The 27366-nt window shown below is 37.3% G+C and overlaps 1 long non-coding RNA gene across 2 annotated transcripts; it reads left to right on the top strand.

The window, feature by feature from the left end:
• The first annotated feature begins 280 nt into the window (after positions 1–280).
• Positions 281–27144, top strand: LOC117598676 (uncharacterized). 2 transcript variants are annotated; one of them, XR_004579303.2, is made up of 3 exons: positions 281–399; positions 6737–6834; positions 27034–27144. It is a non-coding gene; the product is annotated as an uncharacterized LOC117598676 (long non-coding RNA). The 2 variants fall into 2 exon arrangements; XR_008303096.1 differs by lacking the exon at positions 27034–27144 and adding an exon at positions 7176–7670.
• The last annotated feature ends 222 nt before the right edge of the window (positions 27145–27366 follow it).

The following is a 27366-nucleotide window of genomic DNA, read 5'->3' as shown; positions in this document are numbered from 1 at the left end:
AAGCAGATTTTGTATCCAGGCTATTAGATTTTCACAAATCAAAAGTTTTTGCATTTTTATTTGTAGTTATGTTCAAGCTTAATGCTTTTCACGGTGATGCTACATACCTCGACAAATCCAAGCAAAATAAAGCCCAGTACAAAGCCCTCATATACTGTACCACTCACGCTTACTACGCAGTCACCTCATGATTAAACAGACCGAGAGAGAATAAAGATGCGAGCCAGTCTCAATGTCATATCTGCCAGGGACAGGTCACCTCCACACCACCAGAGGGCACCAGACCTCAAATTCTAGACATTCTTCTTTGCTTATCACATTCGTTTCCTGTTCCAAGACTATATAAAGCACATGGTTTCTCATTCTTTTTGTGAAGTCTTGCTGAGTGTCCTAATTTATGTAAGTTCTGGCCCTGGGTTCTGTATTTGTCTAATCACGTTTGACCTTTTATCTTGTTTATTTGATTACTTATTGGATTTGAATGTTGGATTATTATATGCATTAAGTGTCTATGAATATCTATTGTAACCTTTCCATAAACATGTTGGAAAACCTGGTTCATGTTTACGAGTTTGAGCCAATTTACAAGTCTCAGTTTGTATCAAAAGCTACAGAATTAGGGTTTGTACCCTCTTTTGACTTGTGCTAACCATATCGCTATTGCCTGTTTGAAATTGTGCAGTTTATTTCATGAGCTCAAAGTCCACCAACTCTCATGAAAAGGTCTGATTGTTAAGGCTAGTGTAAAAGACCGGGTTAGCAGTTTGTAGCTTTTCTTACAATGTCTTTCATGTAATACCATCTGAGCAAATATTTGTTTTGCTATGAATTTTGAATGAGGTCAAGCTGCTTTGAGACTATCTTTTAAAGCTATTTTGTATCTTAAGATAGAGGACTGCTGCAGAGATTCTGCAAAGCCATAGACTCATAGCCATTGGAGCGCTGTGTCAGCAAAGCTGCTTTTCCCACTGGCCCATTCATTAAATGGTCTTTCTGGGAATAGGAACACATAAATAGCCATAAGACAGCCCAGTGTATCTGGGTTCTTTATGAATATGACCCAAAAGTGTCTGAAATGAATTTAGTAGTAGTGTGAATGTTGGGGGGGTGGTGAGATTACAAGGTGCGTCTGTCGCCTGCAGAAATTCATTCTTTGCTGCTGTTTGGACTATTACCTTGTATGTGATGTGATGTGATTCTGCAAATCGTGTCTACTTCAACTATTTCTACTAACAAGAGGTGCAAATATGAATAAAAACATAGGGCCCTGATTTCCTTTCACACCCATTAGTCCATTTACCAAATCTGAACCAGAGTTAAAGTGATTCTTTTGGTTCATCTGGTATGTGGCTTGGTTTGCTTTCACACTACATGTAAGGGAATGAAACCCAAAAAAACAACAACTTTGGCTCAGGGGTGTGTAGAGCTGAAAATGTCATCGTATTTATCAGTCAGCATTACTTTGACCTTTTACAAAGTGCAAATAAATCACAAAAATCCACCAACCATGGAGAACAGAGTTGGTGCTAAATACATGATTAGATGGTTTCATGAATACCTAGGTGAAAACATTTATGTATCCCACCCAGCATTTATTTTCTCTCTTTATTTGTTGGACATTTCTGCAGTTCTACAGCTCAGTCCTTTGGACCAGATTATAAGATCATATGTACAAAAAAAAAAGCTGCAACCTAAAATGCACAAAACATTTAATTCGCTTCCTGCAGGTGATTTGATTCGTAGTGAGCGTGATTCAACTGCAATAGAGTGCATTTAGAAGTGGACCGAGACCACCTCGCTCAGGATCTCTTGGACCAAGCATTACGCTATGTTCTCACACGTCTAAAGAACTGCACCGAGAGGAAAAACGTACTATGGATTGATTCTAACAAACTAAACACTGCACCCTTAGATCCTTAATAAGAGGCTAATGTGTGAATGCAATCTGAAACTGTGCGACTTACAAAGAAATAAAAGAAGTAGGATAGGAAACAATATTTTAAATCTGAGGTTAGATTTCAAACAAACTACCTGAAGAGTAAAACTAAAACTGACACAAATTACACACCAAGAGTAAAAGCATATGATATGCAACTTCATATGAAGTCATAATTTGCAGGAACTTTCTCATTATTTTGAGCGATGCATAATTTCAAGATACTTTGTGTTCAAGTGGTGGAAATGGGTTTGCTCCTATAAACTTAACCCTGCTTTTCGACTGTATTAATTTGTACACAGCATCTCCATTCTTGGCCGTGTTAAATCACACTGCCGGTGCTATATTTATCTATCTGCATGAACATCCTCCTCTATTTTGCACTTACAGTCAGAAGGAACTGCATTAAGGTAAATTTGCAAAACATGCAGTTCAGTAGATCAGCTTTTTAAATTTGTTTCTTTTTTTAAAATTAATTTGCATCTGATTTTCTACACATAAACCCTTAATTTTAAATAACGGCCCTATGCTTTTCCACCAAGTGATTCTGCATCCCCTGCTCTTTTTTTTTTTTTTTTTTTTTTAAATTATTTAAATATCCCCCCCTTCTCCTAGATGTACACATACCCACACACACTGAATTTCTGTAGTCTTTTTTGTGTGTGACTCCAGGCGGATTATTTGGTATGAGAAACACATAGCAGACAGCGTTCCCTCTGCTCTGCTTTCTTCTCACACAGATCCACAGGACTTGATGCTTGGCTTGGAGAGGCAGCACCAACTGGCTGCTTTAGAGACTCGGGAAGCATAAACAGAAAGCCTGCAGCACAGTGAGAGGCATATATTCGACATGCACACATGCTGTTTCGCTCTATATTCTCTGTATACTCCGGGTTTAATTTACTGACATCGTTATCACGTGTCCCTCCAGCACAACACATGTTGTATGCTGTAAACATACAAACTCATCCCCATGTCATTGCTGTCTTCCATATCCTATATTTTCCGTCCTGATTTTTTTATTTATTTATTTTTTTGTATTGCGTAGAGGCGACTCTCAAAAGGCATCAGGCTGATTTGAAGAGCTCTGCGTCTTGTCTGATGAATGAATGGTGGAGCTTTCGGACTGACACGGCACATCTCGATGCGTTGGGTACATCTGCAATCAAACCCTGCAGGAAGATGTCAAGCTCGTCTCGCAGTCCAGACTTGTAGCTTTTTCTAGAGAGTCTGGTTCTTACTGATATTAGATGTGAAGTCTCGAAATCTAATAGTGATCAATAGCTTGACAATGAAACTATTATGTTTGAGTAGTGTGTTATATCACAAGGTTTCATCAGTAGCATAATTACAATGATTTGGGCAAACTATCACACACACACACACACACACACACACACACACACACACACACACACACACACACATGCAACTGCATTTTTTTTTCCCCATGTGCCCATAATAACCTCCTGGCTTCCTTCAAACTGAACTGAAGTGACTTCTTTCCTGTTCACTCAGCCCCTTTGCACCATGGCATGAACTGAATCTAGTAACATTTTTAGCATATCATATGCACCATTTTAGTGAGATGCTGTAAAAAGAAGGCAAGCTGCAATTTTTTTTGTCTAAAAAAAATTCAATTTAAATAGGTCAGGACTTTACTGTTGATGAACTGTTTTGTTTTTGTGATTGTATTGTAAAGAGTTACTGTAAGTTGTGTAGAGAATAACGTGCACAAATTGCAGATCTAAACATTAACCGTCTATATTAAGTAATAGATATAGAGTATATTTATTCATATAAATAAAGTTCTGTAGAAAAAAAAAAAAAAGGATTCAAGGTATAAACCCGAGTCTACGACTACATTTACTCTGGGTATCTTTTTAGATGATTTGATTTGGGCAAATTGTTACAAATTGGAAAGTCTGAAACCATGTTGCATTTGAGACACAACCAGACAGCAGGCGTTTTAGTGGGATTTGGCAGCTTTTTTTTTTCCCTCAATATTTTGGTCCAACAAAACTTATTGGCAGTCTAGTGTGACTCCGTTACAGCAGTATGGTAGAGGGAAAAAAAAACTTGATCTAATCACAAATTCGTATAAATGCGAATAAACTCTGGCGATCTGGGAAATCTTCCAATTTCATATTAATTAATTTGTAGGAAAAGGAAAATCCCACTGCTGACCTCAAGTTTTGTGTCTCTTTATATGTCTTGAGTGAAAGTAGTTACAAATGGCAAGTGTGAAGCCAGGATGCATGTAGACAAGACAAAACCAGACCAGGCTTTTTATTTTTTGTACATTTTGGCAGGCTTAAGTCTTTTGGTCTTTGGCAAGAATCTCCTCTATTTATTCCAGGAAAACTTCCTGGATGTCTAGTGTGATTTGAATCACTGCTCTGTACCAAAAAAATGATAACTGAATGAATATTTAAAGTATTAATAATAATAACTAACTCTAACCTTCACCTTTGTTACTAGTGGGTAATTTGGTAACTATGAGACCATGTTGAGGTGAATCACTTCCTGTCTCAGTACTAATAGCTAATTCTGAACGCTGTCAGCGCCACAGTAAACAGATGGAGTCATGTGCTTTCAGCTGCCAGCAGATTCTCAACGGCCTGCTCTGTTCACAGCTACGGAGTAAAGTCTCCAGATTATCAGACTAAAAAAAAAAAAAAACATTACGTAAAAAAAGAATGAATGTCCGTTTTATCTTTTGAATGTGAGTTTTATATTATCCTTTAGTCACGTAAATTAAGATATTGTGTTAAAAATTAATATTTGTGTTCAGGGAAGGAGTAGTGATTAAAAAAAATAGTTGTACAGAGTGGGTTATAGCGGATAGCTTAAAAAAAAAAAATTAGAGAGAGTTTTCAGCAGCTTCTGATACTGCAACATCACTATTACTGCTCCTAAATAAAAATAATAATAATAATAATAATTTTGTTACTTTGCTGTGCTGTTTGGGAGTTAAACAAACAAATATGACTTTTTCATCATGGAAATGCAATTGATTAAATATTTTAGCAAAGCAAAATGTTTAAACTTAAAGCTAGGCAATGGTAGGTAATATTAGCAGAGCTAGGTAGCTAGCCTGATATTTTACATATTTACATTTACATTTATGGCATTTGGCAGACGCCCTTATCCAGAGCGACTTACAATAGTGCTTTGAAGTCTATCAAAAATACATTCTGATATTGGCTCGGTAGGTCACAAACTAGGAATACCATCAGTCCAAAACTCTGTTGGGGAGGTTTTTTTTTTTTTTTTTTTTTTTTTTTTTTGTGAAAGTGCTAATTTAAGTATTTTATGAAGAGGTAAGTCTTTAGCTGTCGTTTGAAGACTGCCAGTGACTCAGCTGTTCGGACATCTAGGGGAAGTTCATTCCACCACCTTGGTGCCAGAACAGAGAAGAGTCTCGATGCATGCCTTCCTTGTAGCCTGAGAGATGGTGGGACCAGTCGAGCAGTGCTAGAGGATCGGAGGGAGCGTGGTGGCGCTCGAGGTGTGATAAGTGCTTTGAGATAAGTGGGTGCTGGTCCGTTTTTGGCTTTGTAGGCAAGCATCAGTGTTTTAAATCTGATGCGGGCAGCTACAGGAAGCCAGTGGAGGGAGCGCAGCAATGGGGTGGTGTGGGAAAATTTAGGAAGGTTGAAAACCAGTCGTGCAGCTGCATTCTGGATCAGTTGCAGAGGACAAATGGCGCTCAGAGGCAGAGCTGCCAGGAGTGAGTTGCAGTAGTCCAGTCTTGAAATGACAAGGGACTGAACAAGCACCTGTGTGGCCTGTGAGGAAAGAAATGGACAAATTCTTCTGATGTTATAAAGGAGAAATCGACATGAGCGTGTTAGATTAGCAATGTGAGAGGAGAAGGACAGTTGATTGTCCATGGTTGCCCCAAGGTTGCGTGCGGTAACCGAAGGCGAGATCAGAGAATTGTCTAGGGAAACTGCAAGATCCTGAGATGGGGATGAATCACATGGGATGAACAGCAGTTCAGTTTTGGTGGGGTTCAGTTTCAGCTGGTAAGTTGTCATCCATGATGAGATGTCAGCCAGACAAGCTGATTATACATATATATTATATACATATAATGTATGTACATATAGTATATAACCTTTACAGCTTACCTTCCTCTCTTTTGTGTTCTATTATTGTTTTCATTATTAATTTTAGCAGTTAATTCAATTATTTTAGCAAAGCAACATGTAGAAACTTAAAAGCTAAGCAATGCTAGATAATGTTAGCCTAGCCAGGTGGCTAGTCTGATCTTTTACATATATATTATTGTTCTGTTAGTGTTCTTGTTATTAGTTTTATCACTGAATTAAAATATTTTTTAGCAAAGCAACACTAGGTAATGTTAGCCTATTTAGATAGCCAGCTAGCCTGATATGATTCATATAATTTACATATATAACCCATGTAGCTTAATTTCTTCTTGTATTTTTTTTTTTCTGTTAGTCTTGTTCTCATTGTTAATTTTAGCATTTAGTTAAAATATTTTAGCAAAGTCACACATTTAAACATAAAACAAGGCAACACTAGGTAATGTTAATTTAAATATTTTAGCAAAGCTTAGCTTAAAAGCTAGGCAATGTTGGGTTACATTAGCTAGGCTGATATTTTACATATATTTATATACTTACATACTTTATATAACCCTTACAGCTTACTTTCTGTTTTTCTTTGTTCTCAGTGTTGTTCTCCTTGTTCAGTTTATTACTGTTCATATTCTTACTATGTAACTTTTTCTTATTGTACAATTTCAAATCTTGTGTGTGCTCTTATCAGGTTACAGCCACAAACTCCAGCTCCCCGAATTCACCTCCGCAGAGTAATATGGCCGAGTCCACATCCATTTCCCATCAGCGCCATGGACTGCAAACCAGGTCAGATCAAGCTCAAGCTTACTGAACTTCTAATTACACACACACCTGCTCACAGTCACACTCGCACTACAAATAGCCTGCACTTACATTCAGTCTTGGTGACGTCTGGCTCCCAGTGGTTTCGCTAATGATGATTTTGATGATTTTGATTTTTTTTTGACTATTCAGATGAAAATGTTCAAAATCGTCGCTTTTTTATCTTAATTTTTTAGTGGCATCCCTAATGAATATAGTTCACTATGTACTTGTCTAACATCATCTACATCAAACATACAGTAATAGATTTTATTTCACATTAATGAACTCAAAACATTCACCATTTACTGTGACTGTTAATATAGGAGAGTTCAAAACACCTACGCAGATCAGACAGGGTCACGGGCACCCAAGGCTCATTGATGTGCGTGCGGAGTGAAGGTTGGCCGTTTTTTCTGATCCCACAGAAGAGCTACTGTAGCATTCATTGCTGAAAAGTTAGTGCTGGTTATGATAGAAAGGTGTCAGGACACACAGTGCATCGCAGCTTGATGCGTATGGGGCTGCGTAGCCGTAGACTGGTCAGAGTGCCCATGCTGACCCCTGTCCACTGCCAAAAGTACCTACAATGGGCACGTGAGCATCAGAACTGGACCGTGAAGCAATGGAAGAAGGTGGCCTGGTCTGATGAATCATGTTTTTCATGTGGATGGCTGGGTGTGTGTGTGTTGCTTACCTGTGGAAGAGATGGCACCAGGATGCACTATGGGAAGAAGGCAAGCCGTTTATACTGAAACATCCTCCTTTTATAATCCCGATTTTCATCTTAATCAAACTAGCCTTATTTGTCTTATTTGAGTTGACATGCTGTCTGTTTTTTTTTAAATACAGTATAAATATTTTAAATATATAACTATATAATACCTTAATGCCGTTTAGGCCTACATGAAACTATGGGTTTAAACAATAATTAATTTGTGTGTGTATTTGAAATAAATAAGTGATTTGAACTTGACAGCATAATCCGTATATAACAATGAGTAACTCATCACAAATTGTAAGATTTGGGTAACTGCTCATATGAAGGATTTACGCATAAATCCGTTCGTATCCACCTTGATAAGTGAGGCGCATTGTCGCTACATAAGGCAAGATCATCTGTGTCACAACTTAATGTGTTATGTAATTCTATATTGAAAAGTAAAGCGATGACAAACTACAGAAAAGTGGTTTTGACAGCTTTTCCATGTCTGGCTGCTTTTATGCAGAAAACACAGGAGCTTTTGTTTCTCCCACCTGTAAGAAAGACAGAAATGAGCTTCTGACAGAGAAACAAAGCACAAACCAGCTGGATAATCAGAGTGGAATCTTATTTTCTATTGAGTGCTAGGACAAATTCCACATACGAATACTTTCCCACGGTGCATATTTCATTCATGATTACTACAGAATGACTGAGAATCATGTATTACATTTTGTTTTCTGCGTTCAGATATCCAATTCCAATTCCCTGAGTCTGTGCAGTGTAAACAAAATTGTAAACTCAGTTTCTTGTCTCTCAGGCTGTGCATAAGCGGCGAGCATATCCTGTGTTACAGGCAAATGTTGACAACCTGATTCCAAGGCCAATTATGCTGTTCATGAGTGTTGCATATTATTGCTCACGTTTTTTGGATAGTTCTCATTTTACTGTTGATGTTTTGTGAAAAGCCAGCTGGGTTAGCAGGATTACATCCATCCGCCTTCAGCGTCACCTGCACATAGCCAGCCTTCAGTCATGAAAGAACAGTGTATTGAACGTATTAGCCCTGTACCGGTGTTTTGTTTTGAACTCGCAACCACAGGTGCTGTAGAACGTTGACTACTAAAGATGTGCAGGAGAAGTGGCTCCATAAATAGGAAGGTAAATAAAGCTACAAGAGAGCAGCATGTGTTTCGTGGTAATCCTCCTGCAATGAGAACACAAGCTGTGCAAATGGATGACTGTGTACAGTGCGATATTAAAAACACAAACTCATGACCATCACTGTTGAGTGTGAAGCAAGCTGGGTTAAAATCAGAACCTTCAAGTCTGAGGCCATGGTTTTCTCCTGGAAAAGAACATGATGCTCCTTTTGTCCCTGGTGCAGAAGTTTAAGTATCATAGGATCTTTTTCAGGAGTATTGGGAAAAGACAGCACGAGATTGATAAATGGATCAGCTTGAAGGCAACCCTGTGAGGGCCCAGAACTTACCCTACATATCTATGCCATTGAATACCCTCTGAGCTACGCAAAGTAGATTTAACAAGTCACTGCATTCAGAAAAGTGTCATAGCAAAATAATGCAACACAAGCTGCATTGTGAGCCTTGCAGCAAGAGGTGATACAGTCCGCTAAGACCAGAGGCTAGTTTCTCCTCGTCAACTGTCATGGCAGACCAGTAGCTTGAGTCTCTTGCAGATCTGCTTTGTTCATATAAACATATATATGATACATCATCATCAGTGCATGGCAAGAAATTGTGTGTTGTCTTCGTTCCGACAAAATATGTGTCAAGAGAAAATGGAACCAGCTTCGTGACAGATCTGTCTGAGGCACTGGAAAAGGGAGACACTTTTTTTTAATTCTTTTTTTCTAGCTATTGCTTGGGAAAGAAGGTTAACCATTTTTGATTATTTGCTATAAAACAAGATCTTGGTGGCCGTGGAGTATTTGTAAACTAGCTCCATTTAGCAGCCCTGTCATTGCTCCTCCCTTGACCATGGGGCAGCGTGATTCACACCCCAGTGGACTTCTATTAGTATTTGTTGTGGCTCCGATTTTTGACCACTCACTGCAATAATAACTTTATAGAGCTAAAAGGGGAGCTAGCATGCTGTCCCACAAATGTGCAACATCTAGAAAGGCAACCAAATGTATAGAACATCAGCTTATATCTGTCAAATATCATCATTATTTTAACTCATGGTCACTCAAAAGAGGTAGTGAAATTTTAATGAAATTTAAAATGTAAGGAGTTATAAATTAGGACTTTAGGATGATTAACATTTTTTATGCTGATGTATATGGTGCTGGTCTGCTGCATGAGAACAAATAAAATGTAATCAAATAAGATCAGGTTCAGGACATAGCCTATTCATCTTTCATAATATTGTGAAATTTGTTCTGAAATCCAATGTTGGTGTTATATTAAACTTTACAGCAAACATCTATTACATAATGCATCATACAGTGTCAAGAATTTAGGATTCTTGTACAATAACTTGGCCTTATAAACATTATTAGAATCAGTAGTAGTATTATCGTGTTGTAGGAAGGATGTATGGATGTGTGTATAATAGGCACAGTGTTGAATACATGCCAAAAGGCAATGTGACACAATCCTGCTCATTAGTCATGTGTGTGATGAGTGACAGAATCTCTCTGTTTGCTTCTTCTCCTTTTTTTCTCCCTGACACCTCACACGTCATGTCAGTATCTCTGAGCCCTTTTCACTCGGAGCACCTTCTCGAGCTAACGGTCCCTCTTCCACAATGACATTCATTATCTTATTGCTGCTAGTTTTTCCTCATTTCACTTATTTTTGGTGCAATTTATTCTCCTCTTTGCAGACAAATTACCATCTGTTGTTGAAACGTAACATGGAAGATAAAAAATAAATGAGTTCTGAATTTACATACTTCAATTTTTTTTTTTTTTTTTTTTTTGTAAAGATTAAAAAACACATCAAATTTGAAATTTACAGTGTTCCTGTCTTGTTAGTGGAAACATGGGTTCTTTTATAGCTTCAGGAAGACCATTCCAAGATTCACTTTCTCCTCAAAGAGAGGGTTCTGAGGCTTAACAGTTTAAAGGTAATTGGATGTCACTGGATCATGGCACCAGAAATGACCCAAGACCATGCACTTATTAAAGCATGTGTTCTTTCCAACGAACATATCACCATTTTCAATTCTGTACAAATGTTCACGAGCCAACCAAGGTTAGCGCAAAGGGTGCTATTTAGCCTCTTGTAACTTTTTCTTCTTTCTTTCTTTCTTTCTTTCTTTTTTATGGGTTCTTTATATAGTTATAGTTATTTAGCTTCCTGAAGGAACCCCATTTGTCAGGGAAACACTTTGTTGCATGGTTCTACATAGAATATTAGAAGGTTTCCTTAGAGCAGGGGTTTCCAATTTTTGGATCGCCATCCCACAATTTACAAATCTCCTCTTTTGTTTTATTAATTTAATTTAAATTAATATTACAAATATCACTGTAACTATGAAGCCGGATATTGGGTGCTATTAATTTAAAATATTACTGCGAGTCCGATTCATACAGGCCACATGTTAAATTTAGAGGGCATGTGTTATTTTAGTGTTTTCCGCTATCCTGAGGTGCTGCGCAAGTGTAGGAGTTCAGCAAAAAAAAATGGGCAAATTTCTCCGTCCGTCTACTTCCACTAGTTCCTCAGCAGCAAAGTGATTCTGACTCACTGGAACAAAAGAAGTCAAGAAAATGAACATGAAAATATGCAGAAACGTTTACTGAATATGGATTTTCAAGCGTGATGGGAAAATAATGAGAAGAAACCAAAATGCCTGAGAGTATTGGTATGCTGCAGAAATGGAGTAGCCAGAGACTTCTTTGCACGCACTGAAAATGACAGTTCCTTTTGTGAAGATGGATTCAGTGCTCTTACCTGCATTAAGTAAAGAATAACACACTTCAGGCCATGCTGTTATAGGAAAATAACACCCTTCAGGATAGTAACGGTAACTTCACTTTGTGTCGTGACGCATTACACCAACGAGTGGATTATTTTCCCCTTAACATCACGTGTCGTGTTTTATTCCTTACGTACACTGTAAAAAATTTACTGTAGATTTTACCGTAATTTACTGGCAACCTGAGTTGCCAATAAAGTATTGTAAAATTTGCAGTAAACAACTCTAAAACATTTACAGTAAAGTACTGTAATATCATACATAGTGTAAAATAAGCCATAACCCAGAATGTTAATGCAGGAGACAGCTGAGCTGAAGGGTCTTGCTTAAGGATCTAATCAAGGCAGTTTGGTGGTGCTGGGATTTGAACGCATGACCTTCTTATCTGCAACTCGAAGCTGTAACCACTGAGCCATCACAACTAGCTTGCACTGATTCATTGCAATCTTTTAGTGGTGTTAATTCAGTGCTAGAAGTAGTTGAATCAGTGCAAGCTAGTTGCGGTGGTGTTATGGTGTAGTTGTGGTGGCTCAGTGGTTAAGGCTTTGAGTCACAGCACAGAAGGTTGTGTGTTCAAATCCCAGTGTTGTCATGGTTGGGCAAAAACTGTAACCTTCAACTCAGTTGTATCCTCCATCAGCCGAAAGAGTGCCATTTTATACAACATTAAGACCTTACAGTATTTTACTGTAAATATATTTTACAGTTGTTTACTGTAAATTTTACAGTACCGGCAACCAAAACTGCCAGTAAATTACTGTAAAATTTACAGCTATTTATTACAGTGTATCATTCAAAGCTGGATGTGAAAAGGATGCTTAACATTTTATTTTTTTTCCCTCCATATGCACTTCTTCACACTCTCCGGTGTTGCTAATCTACTTTTTTTTTTCCACCTCTTTTTACATTAATGATGGAAAAATAGCAAACCATTTTGCTAATGGGAAAGTGTGCGTTCAGAATGCTATATGGATGTTGAATAAAATTATGATTTTTTGCATCTGCTACTATAAGGCTGAATCCACATTACATTTATTACATCTGGCAGATGCTTTTATCGAAAAGTGATTTACGGTTCAGGCTGAAACCCAACCAAAGCCTATAGCTGAGCTCCTTCGCTTTACACTCAGAAAAAAAAATATACCCTTCACAGAACCTTTTGTGGTGATCTGTAGAACCATGTATAAATAAATAAATAAATTTATTTAATACATCATAATTTGTCACATTTTATACCACAAGGCTGTTGAAATCTCAAATTTGATTGGTCAGAAGGTGTTGATTAATTTATACGTTTATGTTAATGCACTCATTCTATCACGTTATTGTTTCTATAGCAACAGCTCATTCACAGGTGGAGGTGGAGATTAAAAATGTGTTTTGCGGACATAACACAAAATTAAATATATCTAGAAATGGATAAAAATTTGACATGTCATTTCTTAATAAATAAATAATCTTAGATTTGGTAAATTGTTGTGGTATAAGAGGTAAAAAACACACTTCAGGACAAGCTGTTAGTGAAAAATAATCAACTTTGGTGTGATAAAAGTAGCTCCACTTCATCCCCCCACCAGCACACCCTAAGCGGTTTACATATGTAATGTAGACTACTTCATAAAGCAAATGTTCACTATACTGTTATCCAGCTGTAGACGCAATATACATAAAATACTCGTACACATACCGTTCATACATCAGAGCTGTTTTGCACACGGGCACATGACTGCTTCCTGCATAAAATACTTCTGCCTTTTTGGCTTAAATGACATTTTTCTCTATTCAGCATACATTTTTAAACGCTGTGTTCTACCGTCTTCTTAGAGATGTTGCTTAGTGACTTTGAATTAATGCAGATTTATTTCCAGTCCCCGTAGCCGCCGCCTCTGCAGCCGTTGCTACGTAAAGTCATTATGTACACAGGGCTGGAACATGGAGTCAGTTCAGGAAAAGAAGGAAAATGATTTTCTCAACAAGCCTCCAACAATATATCTGTTAAGCTGTCGTTTGTTGTTCACTAGACACAGCAGCATTTAAAAAAAAAAAAAAAAAAAAAAACATGGGAAAGGAGCATGCTATCGACAGCCTGCTGAGTGGCTAGTAGTGATGTATTTTATTATTATTATTATTATTATTATTATTATTAATAGTAGTAGTTAAGAATTCTCCTTCTTGGAGCATATTGTGGGCATAAGCACTGCTTTCACATCACATGTTTTGTTTTCATTGCCACATGCTTTTTTTCTGTTTTAGTCCTGTCATTAGTTGTTGCCCTACTGTGTTCACCTGTTCTGTGTTTAGTCCTTGATTAGTTTGTCTACATACACCTTGCTTTTTCTTTTCGTATGCTTTTTCTTTGTCTCTTTGCAAAGTCTTATCTTACATTCATGTTCATTAAAACTAAATTGCAGTTCAGGGGGTTTCCAAACTGTTGGGGCAAACAACCCCATTTTTTCATAATTCCAGATGTACAAATTTAGGACTAGCGTAACATTTGACCATTTTATTATGTCAGTAACATGTGTGTGACTTTGCTTTACCAGTGTAGTGGGAAGGGAGAACTTTTTTTTTTTTTTTTTTTTTCAGGAGGTGTGTTTGAGAGGCCGTAGGCTTTTAGTGATAGTATTCAGTAACCATGTAGAATGTATGTATGTAAAACATAATGTGATTTCAGACACAACACTAGGTTGTTTAGCGGAGGTAGAGGTAGATGGACAGGGAAATTTGTCCATTTTTATTGCTGAATTCCTACGCTCAGTGCAGCACGTCAGGATTGTGAAAAAGACTAAACTAGCACACTCACAACACACTCTTCCTTTAAATGCAACTTGTTTGAATGTGATTCCAAATAAGTTTCAAAATAGTAGCACACAATCAGCTTTCATAGTTAGAACCATATTTCTAATATTAACTTGTTCTTCAAGCAACCCCACGTCGGGTCGCGACTCCTAGTTTGGGAACTCCTGTTCCATTTCTGTGCCTAGTCTTTCCTGGTTTTTGACCCTTGCCTGTTTTCATATGATTATGGATTATCCTAGTTTGATCATAATAATAATAATAAGAAGAAGAATTGAAGTAAGACAGTGACCTTTTAAGACATATGCGACATAATTTAGATGTCACACTTCTCACGACGTCCCATTTTCTGAACTTTGACGACTAAGCGATTCTTTGAATCCATGGTTCTAGATGGATAGCTACTAAATTCTTGAAGAACCCTGGTTTTAAAAGCTCTTTGAGAGTCCTTTAATTTTAAACTTAGAACCTTTTTAGGTCTACATTTCTGAGCTAAAAATCAACACAAATGTGTCATTATGCCAACATACATGAACCACCACTTAGAAGAGGAACAGATGAATTAGAGATATTGTTAGAAAGATGAGTGAGAGTGGTGTTCTCTTTGCGCTATGACAGCCTCGCTGTAGGGCAGCATTTGCCAAAATGACAACATAATTTGGATGAGTAAGACAGGTGCACTTTCCAGCCTGCAGGGGAAGACTGACAGAGATAATCAGCGATAATCAGAGATAAATGGTTTCTTTCAGCAGGGGCATACTTACACAGCTTCTGTGAATCGGCCAGTCAATATCAGTGTACTGGCAAGTCCCCAGTAATGGAGGCCAAGCTGAACACACACACACTTTCAGGACTGATAATGGAGACGGGGGAAAATGGCAAGGGATGATGAAAGGTGTTAGCTTGCCAATTTGGTAGAATCTTGCCATCTGACTCAGAGATTTAGAGATGAATCGTTCAAATATCTAGTTTATCAACAGCACAAAATGCTGAATATCCAAATGAGAGATTTTGTATTAAGAGTTCTAAACTCCTCTAAACCTGGTATTTTGGTTTATACCACAGCACTGTTGTGAATTCTCGAATTTGATTGGTGAAAATGTGTTGATAAATTTTTCATAAGAGCAGCTCTGACAGTGGGTTTATATTCATGCCATCATTCTAATACATTATTGTTTCTGTAGTAACAACTCATTCAGGACTCATCAAGGACTTGATGAACATTCTCATGTATTAACGTTGATAATGTGGCGCTTTCCGGAAGGAGATGTAAGGAGACCTCATTCACAAGAGCTTATTATTTACTGTTATTTAACCTCAAATGTATAGATGCGACTCTGAAGCTTTGTGAAAGGAGATATTTATATAATATATTATGAAAGGACTTTATTTTCACTTTATTTAAAAAAATCTTGTGTTGTCGGTGTATTTTTCATACTATATTACCTCCCCAACAGAGTTTTTTATACTGATACAAATTTTTTTTTAATACTGATAGATACCATAGGGGCAATGGTGGCTCAGTGGTGGCGGCTCTGGGTTACTGATTAGAAGGTTGGGGTTATCCCAGTTAAACTGGGATATGCAAAGAAGCAAATTTCACTGTTCTGTAATGTATGTGACAAAGACTTCTTCTTAGTCAGTGACCTAGTGAACCAGCATCAGGCTGTATTTATTGATATAAGGGCTCTGGAGAAGGCCATCTGCCAAATGCTGTAAATATAAATGATACAAGGCTCTTTCAGTGTCAACGATTTGAGGTAAAGCTGTTCCATTAAGCTTTGGAAAAGTCTTCAGGGCGAAGGACTTTGCAACAAACTTCATTTTTTAAATTATTATTAGTTTTATGGGAGGTGGAAAAAAGAGGCTGGTGATGGAACGACTGTTTATAGCTACTATAATGCGAACCAACTATGTGGTATGTGCTGTTATTGGAAAATAACCAACTTCATGCAAGTAATAATAACTACACTTCATCACACCACTGCATCATTGATTACTTTCCAATAAAAGTATGGCACAGAATGTTTTATTCCTTAGTTGTTGTTTATCAACTGAGTTGCTAAACAAAACATAAGAGTCATTAGGAGTCGTAAATTCTAATATCATTGGAAAAGCTTACTGAAAAGACAACAAATTTAACAGGCACTTAAAACAACTCGGTATAATTTAATAGTTTATTGGGTTTATTGGATCAAATATTTTATTGTTCTGCTAACATGTCCAAATTCTATCATGATTGGAGTTACTTTATATTTTGGATTATCTTACTGCACTTAAGTTAATTATATTTTATTATAGAGTTGAAATCTGTAAAACTAACTATGTAACTTCAGACTATATCTAATGGCAATGCCCAAAATTAATCATACTCACTTTTGTATAATCAACTCCAGAATTATTTGCACCCTTCATTAAGAACAACAGATTTTTAATATTAATTTTCGTAGATGGTTTCACTGGTTTTGCCTATAGCCGGGTCACTGGTGGTGTTTGGGGTAGACTGGGTAGCCACTCAGTAGGTGAGCATTAAAACTGGAAAATAATAAACATGAACATAGAAACAAAAATATAAAATTTAATATACTCTTAATAAAATATAAATGCTGACCTATTACTAAGTGACCTGAATACTTTGAGGGCTCAAAATCCTTTTTGTGAATATTTGCAATCAATAGCATTCTTCTGTGAGTTGGACAGCTGGTATTTAAGAAACCTTCTTTTAATTGATCGTCTGATCTACTTCTGCTCCCACTGACAACACGGGTATGAGCCATAATGTTTTTATACAGTTTTATGTTATATTAATCTTAATTTTAACTGCAATGAGTTATGGGAAATGTAACATCACTCAAAATCTATCTATAATGGTTTCAAAATTATTAGCACCTAATATACAGCGAATATCAACGTTCTGTCAGGAGAACATGATGCATCTCCCCAAATAGATGTGTAAATAAATAAATTTACTTCACGTAAAACATACTGAGCTGACGTCATGTGTAATTAGCACTTTTCACAACATATGTTCAGACATCTCCTCTTCACTGCAGCAATCAAGCTTGTAAATTACATGATAACAAGGTACAAGGGATTTTTTTTCGTCCTTGATGCTGTTGCAGTTTTCATCACTGTCATATCAAATATACATTTTGCACAATGGAGTTAAACGAGATGCCTTAAAGTGATAAAGAGCATTAACAGCCCTCTTCCAGACCCTCCTTAGAAAAGTTTGTGAACCCTTATGTGATCCCTTATGTGATCTTATCTAAATCATAATAGATAGACCCATTCTGCCTAACACACAAACAGCTGCACTTGTTTTTGTCAATACTGAAGACACTGTTTAAACATTCACAGTCTAGGTTTAAGAATGTATGTGCACCTCTGGGCTAACAATTTCTTCAAAGGATCACTGGAGTTCCATAAAAACGCACATAAAATCTGGTTACCGGCATCATGGTGGCATATTGTGTAGCATTGCTGCCTCACAGCTCCAGGGTCCTCCGTAAGATCCAGAGCTTCAATTACACCCCCCCCCTTTGGTTGCATGGCTTTCCTCCTAGTTCTCCAGGTTCCTTCACCTCCCTAAACCATGCCAGTGGGTGGATAGTCTATGCTAATTTATCTCTAGTTAATGAGTGTGTGAATGTGTGTGTGTGTGGTGCCCTGTGATGGACTGGCGGCCCATCCAGAGTGTATTCCTGCCTCATGCTGTCAGATCAACCCAGTCTAGTGACTCCAGTTCCCAACATGCACCACCACCTCCAAACATGGCCCCCCTGGACTCCATTTCCCACAACACACACACTACCTCGCTCTGTCACCAAACTTTTGATTGTGCACACCTGTACACAATTACACACACATTCTCAGCCACCATATATAAGAGACTCTCATTCAGAAGAACTTTGCGAAGTATATGTTCAATTCTTCTGTGTCTTTGACGTTACCAAGCCTGTTTATTCTCTGCCTGATCTTTGCCGGTATTGACCTTAACTTTGTTCTTTGTTCTGTGTCTTTTGCCTACTCTCTGCCATCCTGTGTGTTGATCGCCCGACTTCTACCTGTCCCTGGTTTTTGATTATTGCACTTTGTTTTGGATTGTTTGCACGAGCTTTATTAAACGAGAAGTGGTAGCTCAGTGGTTAAGATGTTGGACTTTTGAACTCTCAACCTTCCGATCAGATCCCAGCACTGCCAAGCTGCTACTGCTGGGCCCTTGAGCAAGGCCCTTTGAGCAAGGCCCTTAACCCTCAACTGCTCAGTTGTATAAATGAGGTAATTGTAAGTCGCTCTGGATAAGGGCGTCTGCCAAATGCCGTAAATGTAAATGTAATGTAAATGTAAACGCTGCCTTATCTGCAATTGCATCTGTCTCAGGTATCTTTACATGACACATGCTCAGAGTTCCCAGAATAAGCTCCGGAGCCATTGCAAACCCTGACCAGGATAAAGCAGTTACTGAAGATCAAGGATGTCCAATTTGTCCAAAATGTGGCTGCATTTTTTTAAAATTCCAATCAATCAGGAACCTGGTTTCCTCCCACTTCCCAAATACATGCCGGTGGGTGGAGTGCCTGTGCTAAATTGCCCTTCCACTCTCAGTCATAAAGGTACTAAACTGAACTTCTCCTTTTCACTGGGGTGGTATCATCTCTTTAACCTAGTATATTTGTTTTTCCTTGGGAAGATGCATGTGGTGTACCCTTTTAGAGTAATATACCTTAGTAGAGATTTATATACTTTTTGTTATTTTTTAAAAGAACACTATTCCCATTTCCAGGTAAAAAATATATACTGAACATACAAAAGTAGTATCCTTGATGGTACCACCCCAGCGACAAGGAAGGACACAATTTGGTACCTATATTTTTGAAAGTGTAGACGTGTGTGTGTGTGCCAACAGAGGTCACCATCACCATTATTTTAGTTCAGGAGTTCACTTAGTTCACCTCCTGTTTTGGGACTAGAAAAGCACATGATTTTCATACACTCATTGCGAAGTCTTGCCACTCTGCCCTGTTGCATAAGTTCTGGGCCATGTTTGGTTGATTGACTTTCCCATGTTTGAATATGCACTATCCCTTGCCTGGCTAATCTTTTGGATTATCTATATTTGTTGGGACATTTGTGCCTGACTGTGTTTGACCTTATGCCTGCCTTTAGTCTATGATTTTGGATTGCATTTAATAACATTTCTGAACATGTACACTCATCCCCCTACCAAGCCTGGTTCATTAGTGTGTGTGCATTAGTGCCTTGCATTGGACTGATGTCCCATCCAGGGTGGATTCCCGCCTTAGACCGCCTTGGTAATAATTCCCTGGCTGTTTCATAGTGGCCATTTTCAGCTTTAAATTTAAATCAAATCTGGCATCTATCTTTTGCAGGAAGATTTGAGAAAAAGACGACAGGCTATTCAACAGATATGAAAGCTTTAAAAGAGAAAATCTGAAAAGCTTTTTTTCTTTCTTTTTTTTTTCAAAATTGCCTTCAGTCATGAACCAAAATTACACACCGTTTCTCACATTTTGAATATAGCAGAAAAGGCAGAATGAAAAAAAGACAAAAGCTTTCTTATATTCTTCAAACTGCTGGTTTCAAATCACCACCCAGACAAATTTGGGATGGAATGTGTTTCTGCTCAGAGGAGAGGTTCTTAAAAAAAAAAAATTGAGTTGAAAAATTGTTTAATGACTCAACATCATCTCTTCTGATTAATATATATTATATATATTCACAGAAATGGCATTGTATTTATTGCACATTTTGGTGACATTTTCTGGGGTAAGGTTCCCATTTAAATTTTTTTTTTTTTTTTTTTTTTTTCCCCAGCATTAAATCCGCATACAGATACAGATAGTGGCATTGTCACACTGGTACTGCAAGGCAATTGTAGATTTTCTTAAGGCACATATGCACATAGGACCATGTAACTATCTTCTTCCATAATCCAGCTTGAGACACTTTTTCCATCACTCAGAAAAACAAGTTGGAACTTCACCCATTTTCGGTTCTTTTTTCTGCTCCCCATAAGATTTCTCAGGATTCATTTCAGTCTTGCTGTGTGCAGCAGATACGTGAGTGTCGAATGTCACTGCGACAGCAGTAAGTGGGTTCTCTTCCTGTGGTGATGGGACATTTCTCTTGATTCTCCTCAAAGCCCATCATGGAAAAAAGGAAGAGTGAATATTGTGTCTCTTCACTGGAGGCTCAGGCAAGATGACTTCTTATGTCAAAATGGTCATTTTAGTCCTATCAGGTCAGCACCATGAAAGTGAAAAAGTCCTTGGAGTTCGACTCCAAAAAAAGGATATGAGATCCTAAACAGATGTTTCACACACATTATTATTATTACAGGAAGTGTCAGGAGACAAGGATAGAAAATTAAAATCTCAGTTCCAACATCTACTGCATAATCAAGTGAAAAAAATTGCACTTGTACCCTTAGGACAAAAAGAAGACAACAAAGAAATTTAATTTACAGCAACAAGACATTCACATTAACAATAACTTCAATATTAATCTTCAGCCTGATTGTGGATGGGATGATTCCATTACTATGGTGTCATTTGTGTCTATTACATTTATAAGTCTGTATGCAAAATAAAGGTAAAGTGCATGTTTAAGATGAATAACTACAAAATCCATAGCACTTAGGAAACTCTCTGCTCACTATAACTACACTTTACATTGAAATATCATTAAATACTTCAAAAATCATATTAATTTGCATTAATGTGTGAATCCAGTTAACATATTATGCTTGAAGCATCCTTTTCCATCAGCCATTGTAGCTTATGAAAAATCCACACATTTATCACATGCTCAACAGGAAGTTACATCATCTGAATTTCCTGAAGATCATGGGAAGAAGAAAATGTTCTCTTGTTCTTTTTCCTTATTTTGAACACTATTGTGAGATTGAAAGTAGAACCCTGTTATCCAAATTATAGATTTACAGTAAAATCATTAAAAATAAATAAATAAATAAATCTTAGAAGTTTAGATGGCTGTTGTGCCATTAGCATGGATGCTAGTTAACTCCATTTTGTGTATTTGCTAATTCTATGCTGAGAGCTCAACGCTGTCACTCATTTAAGAGCAAAATGCAGCCTGTCATCAAAGAAACCATGTTGAGGATGAACTTGATGTCTAATATTTAACACATTTTGATTTTTATGTTTATATATTTCATGTTTTCTTAAATGCAATGTTGAAAAATGGTTTTAAAAAATAAGGTTTTACAAACGCTAAATGCTGCAATAGTGAAATCATCAATGAGTTTGGTCTAAAGTTCTGCAGGCTTGTTATATATTCCTTTTAACCAGGCTTTTCTCTTCTTAAGGCTTATGAGTGTTTTGTGGTAGACCCTCTTGAGGGTTTTGATCTGTTTAGTGCCATTTTCTTCATGGCTGAAAGTTTTCCCTCGTCCCTCTTTTTGTCGTTAATATCACCAGTGAGCTCCCGCTTCTTAAACAGTTTGTTTTGTACCATATGGTTGATTTTGCTCCACTTACTATTTTATGAATCCCAGATTTACGAGATGTATTCATTTATCCTGCTATTTCAGACTCATGATGTCTTTCATAAGAGAGAGATCATTGGATTTCAACCCTCCCAACACACTCCCAACAAAATGATCCAGTTTGTTCTTAAAAATTACATTACGTTTACTAAATACGTTTATAAATTTGTTTCGACAAATTATTATTATTATTATTTTTTTCTTGTTAGATTTATCTTGGAATTCCCCTACATCATCCTATTCACTATATAGTGCACTAGTTAGGGAGTTATCAAGTTACTTCAATATCTGAAGTCATAATTTAGAATATCTAGATTTGGGCATCTAACCATGCACACCAACGTAGAAATGTCTGAATGACATAGCCTTGGGAATACAGAACACCCATAATGCACTTTGCAGTGTACAGTTAGTAGGGAGTTGGCCATTTCGGACACATGGCCTGTTAACTGATGCTCACACCTGAGTTATAGAATATGTCTAGGATCCCTGTACAATCACCCTGAAGTAAAAATGAAATTATATTTCACACACTGGCCTTCAGTCACATCAGTGCCAATTACAGTGAAGTCAGTTTCCCAGGATGCACTGCAGCCTCACAAAATGGCTGCCTTAGACTCCATTTCCCAGCATCTATTGCTACTCCTATTATGCTGAACTGTATTCAGTTTCACCTTGAGTAGTGTTTAATTCCTGATGTTTCTGTGTCTCATCTTAGTGTCTGTTGTCTGCTTCACACCATGTGCAAGTTCAAGTTCATTTTGTAAAACGTTTTTTTTTTTCCCTATTAAAAAGCATACACAGGCATCACCATTATGTGACACCTACTCTATGTTACTCTGACTGGCACATATTTTGTGCAAATGCCTAAATCATCTAAAACCAATGATATCTCTCTTAACTTTTTAATATTTAATATTTAATTCAATTCACTTTTATTTCTAGACAAAGCTGAGCAAAGTGCTGGACAGCTGAGAGGATCTGAGATTAAAATGGCATGTAATCATTACAGCATAAGACATGGTAACAAAAACCAAAACACAGTAAAAAATAAATAAATTAAAAAAAAAATAAATTATACAAAGTATAAATCCCCTTATTACAATGACTAAGTGTACACAATGCGTAAAATACCAAGGGTTAGATACAGTCATATGCCAAGGAGAAAAGATGGGGCTTGATGAGGCAAGATTTAAATTCGTCAATAGGTGAAACATCTTTCTCTAAAAGTTAGCATATTCCACAGAGGCAGATACAGAGAATGCATGGTCATTCTCGTGTATTAGTCGTGAACGCCAGATGGTTAGCAGTAATTTATTAGTAGATGGAAGTGCCCTGTCTGAAGAAGAAGGACTAATCATATTGCTGATGTACTGTGGAGCCAGACCATGCAGTGCCTTAAAAGCAAACAGTAATATTTTAAAATCAATTCTATATTTGACCGGAAGCCAGTGTAGAGATGCCATGACTGGTGAAATACTGTCTTATTCTTGTACCAGTAAGAAGTTTTGCGGCGGCATTTTGGACGAGTTGCAGATGGCTAAGCGAAGACTGACTAACTCCCATGTAAAGGGAAATGCAATAATCAAGGCATGGTGCAATAAAAGCAAGCATAACTATCTCCAGGTCCTTAAACATGAGGAATGATTTCAATTTGGCTTTACGTCTCAGCTGATAAAAGCTACTCTTTACAACAGTGTTTATTTCTTTGACGGTTTTGAGAGATGAACCAAAAATGACCCCAAGGTTTTTAGCGCCGTTAGGTAGGTTAGAGAAAAAAGTTGTCACCAATAATTCAAATGCTCTCAGAAGGACCGAAAATGACTACGTCGGACTTATTCTCGTTTAGCTGGAGGACATTTTTTGCTAGCCATGACTTGACATTTTTAATACAATTAAAGAGGGTATTTAAAGAATGGTCATCCCCAGGTTTCAGAGGTAGGTACAACTGGGTATCGTCTGCATTACAATGAGACATGTTTCTGGAAGATTTTCCCCAGTAGGAGCAAATATAAAGAAAACAAAACAGGGCCAAAAATGGAGCCTTGGGCTAAACCATAGGCAATAGGAGCTTATCCGTCTGATTCGCAAATGTTATTTTAGGTAGGACGAAAACCAGTCTAATGCTTGACCCTGAATCCCTGCCGCAAGATTAATGCTATCTAAAAAGATTCTGTAATCATCTGTATCAAACACAGTGGTGAGGTCAGGCATGATTAAAATGGCACAATAGCTAGAATCAAGTAAAAGTCATTAGTCAGTTTTAGAAGGGTCGACTCTGTACTTTGACGCACCCTAAAACCTGACTGAAACGTGCCCAGAATGTCATTTTCCTACAAGTGTGAAGACAGATGGGAGTAAACCTTTCAAAAGAAGCTGCAATTTCAAGACCAATAAGAGGCTGAATCACAAAATGTTTAAAACAAGATGGAATAATAATAATAATAATAATAATAATAATAATAATGTAATAGTTGGTCATTAAACAGCTGAGCAGCTAATTATCATTCACTTTTTAAAAGATTCATGTGATTTAGCATCCTGTGCTGAAATACAAGAGGCTGAGAAAGTTAGCAAAGTTTAACAATTCAGAACAAGTTTTGGAATAAAGGTGAAAAAAGGTGGGGTATGAAAGAGTTTTGAGTTCTAAAAGGGTGGGTTCTATGACATGACCACAGACACATGACTCCTTCTGAGACTAAATCCAGAAAGCCATTAGCGAGCCTCTGTATAGTTGTACTAAGTGTGTTTTACCCTCCAGAACCGCTCGGCTATTGTGCCAGAGTTACGCCAACTGGAGTTGTCTTACTCCAAATTACTCTCTTCTCCTCGCATCTATAATACAACATGCTTGTCCTAGAAACATGATGCTACAGCGGTATAAACCCCGAGACTTCAGAGGTAATTTGTCTTTGTTACCGGTCCACTATAGTGGATAATATGACACGGAGCAATGCAAAACCAGCTTTTAGGTATGAAAGGAAAAATACAGATCTAAAAGCTTGCAAATGGTGGAAATAGAAAGCAGTTCTTGGGATCAATGTGGGCTTGTGCTACATTACTGAAACTAATCAATAGAGAAAATAAAAGACTGTGTAGGAGGAAGGAGATGATGGGGGGAGAAATGACATACAATGACTTTTTTCTGTTTTCTTTCATCATACATCAATTTACATGTGATCATTCCAAATCCTTGTGTTTGTCTGTAAGGGAAAATGAGTTTTTTTTTTTTTTAATTTTTTTTTTATTATTATTATTATTATTTTCATGTTTCCTGTATAGGTGTAACAGGGGGGAAAATGTGAGGTGGTTTGTTTTCTTTTTTTTTTTTTTTTTCAATTTTCACATGTTTAACGTGTTCATGTGTTAAACATTTGCATAAAATTATATGAACACATGAAAAAAATCATTTGAAATATGGGGAAATTCCTGTAAAATACATTATGCAGCATTTTTATTTAAAAGTCTGAAATCTGTGCTTATGTATTGAAAAGAAAATGATTTTTTAGATATTTTGTTATTAATTCATTAAATTATTGTTGTGTGTGTGTGTGTGTTTCCTGCATAGGCATAACAGGGGTTTTATTTCTATTTTTTTTATTTTTCACTGATTTTTTTAATTACACGTATTCATTCATATTCATGTTTACAATTTGCATGAAATTATATGAACACATAAAAACATCATTCGAAATATGGAAAAACGTCATTTTATATATGAAAACGTTTGTATTGAAAGGAATTTTTTTTTTTTTTTTCATGCAATTTATTTTTAATTGATTTATTACTTGTATTTTTCTTTTTTCCTCTGATTTAATGTTAGTCAGTTGCTACAAGACGCCAACCTCGATGCTATCATGGACGTGCTAGCCACAAGGCACTGACCATACTGCAGGACTCTTGTGCGATCGTGCACTGCGGTACTTTTAACAGGAGTGTTAAATGGGCCTAGAGGGTGTGATATTGTAGTCTCAACTCTCGCTTTGCTGATTCTAACCTAATAATGCATGCACGACAAATGGGAGCTTTATTAAGCCTCCTTCAGATTGCTACTACGGAATTATGAGCTTTGCCATTCGAAATGGATTCATTTCTAATGGAAACAGATCATTGAACCCGTGAGACTGAGCATTAGTAGACGGAAGTATTATCAGTTAACATATCATGCCTGTGGTTTCGCAGGGCAGTAAAAGCGTCAGTGTGAGAAATATTCAGCCAGCACATTGACTGCCCGCCTCATTAAGATGCCCCGGATTTCAATTTCGTCCAACTTCAGTTATGAGGTTACAAAAAAAGCTTATTCTCATTGCTCCAGAAGGAAATATTCGATGTCTCAGTCACCCCAAAATGAGAACACAGTCATTGTTGTTAATATTTTAAAGGCAACACGTTACACAGTGTCCAGTGATAAAAGCACACAACAGGTTCTAGCACTCCAGGCATTAGCCTCGTAGAGCCGAGCAAAGGGTTAGCAGCTTTCAGCCGAAGACAAACGATAGCGCTCGGCCCTATATGTTCAGCAGCGTTGAAGCAGAAAAGGTTGCCTGAGGTTCATACTGTGGGGGGTCTTATCATATCCTGTTCTCACGAATACCCCTGAGGGTATAAATAATGACAGAGAAATGTTCTGACCTTCGGGGTCTCGAATGCCTACTGTGTGTGTGTGTGTGTGTGTGTGTGTGTGTGTGTGTGTGTGTGTGTGTGTGTGTGTGTGTGTGTGTGTGTGTGTTAGGGGTGGGGGCATTCTCTATCATGTTGTATCTTTTAAAATATTAGTATAATGCAGAATATCTGTAAATTTCCAAATGCTTTTTTGCGAAGAATTCTAACAAGATAATTTTATTAAGTATTGAATTGTATTTTATTATTAACTGTTTTTTGGTACATGTTCATATACTCTTATGTAAAGTGCCTTGAGAGGCTTTTTGAAAGGAACTATATAAAATAAAGTTTTTTACTATTATTGTTATTATTATTATTATTATTATTATTATTATAAACAAAGTAATGCATAAGATAGCACAGACAACATAACAAGGTTTAAGATTCCTTAGGGCTTTGAGTTACTGTATATAATCCCTGCTATGAGGCACTTTTGCTTTTGAGAGGCACTTTTTTTTTTTTTTTTTTTTTTTTTATAAACTAACAATCTTGCTGCTATACTTTTCTCCAACTTTTTTTTTTTTCCTACCCAATTGCATGATAGGGTAGAGTCTACAATTTACAGACAATTGCGTTGATTCCTTCCACCCCTGATCCAGGAGCCATCGCTCTCCATCCTGATTCGAACCCAGCCCAGACTATACGACTTTCACACCGTGTTTTGTGAGGTTTTGCCTTTGTTCAGAATACTAAACTGTAAATAATGTTTCCTGTTCTTCTTCCCGATTTTGATCACTTACTTTTACTGTGTGTAAACCCCCCCCCCCCCCCCCCCCCCCCCCCCCCCCCCCCACACACACACACACACACACACACACACTTTGTTCCTAATGTGTCCTATACACCAGCCAGCTTTCCCCCATCATATTACAGCTAG

The sequence above is a fragment of the Pangasianodon hypophthalmus genome, chromosome 12 (assembly GCF_027358585.1).
Source record: "Pangasianodon hypophthalmus isolate fPanHyp1 chromosome 12, fPanHyp1.pri, whole genome shotgun sequence".
In the NCBI taxonomy this organism is placed as follows: Eukaryota; Metazoa; Chordata; class Actinopteri; order Siluriformes; family Pangasiidae; genus Pangasianodon; species Pangasianodon hypophthalmus.
The sequence above is the reverse complement of the archived record's forward strand: the minus strand, read 5'-3'. Positions and strand labels throughout refer to the sequence as shown.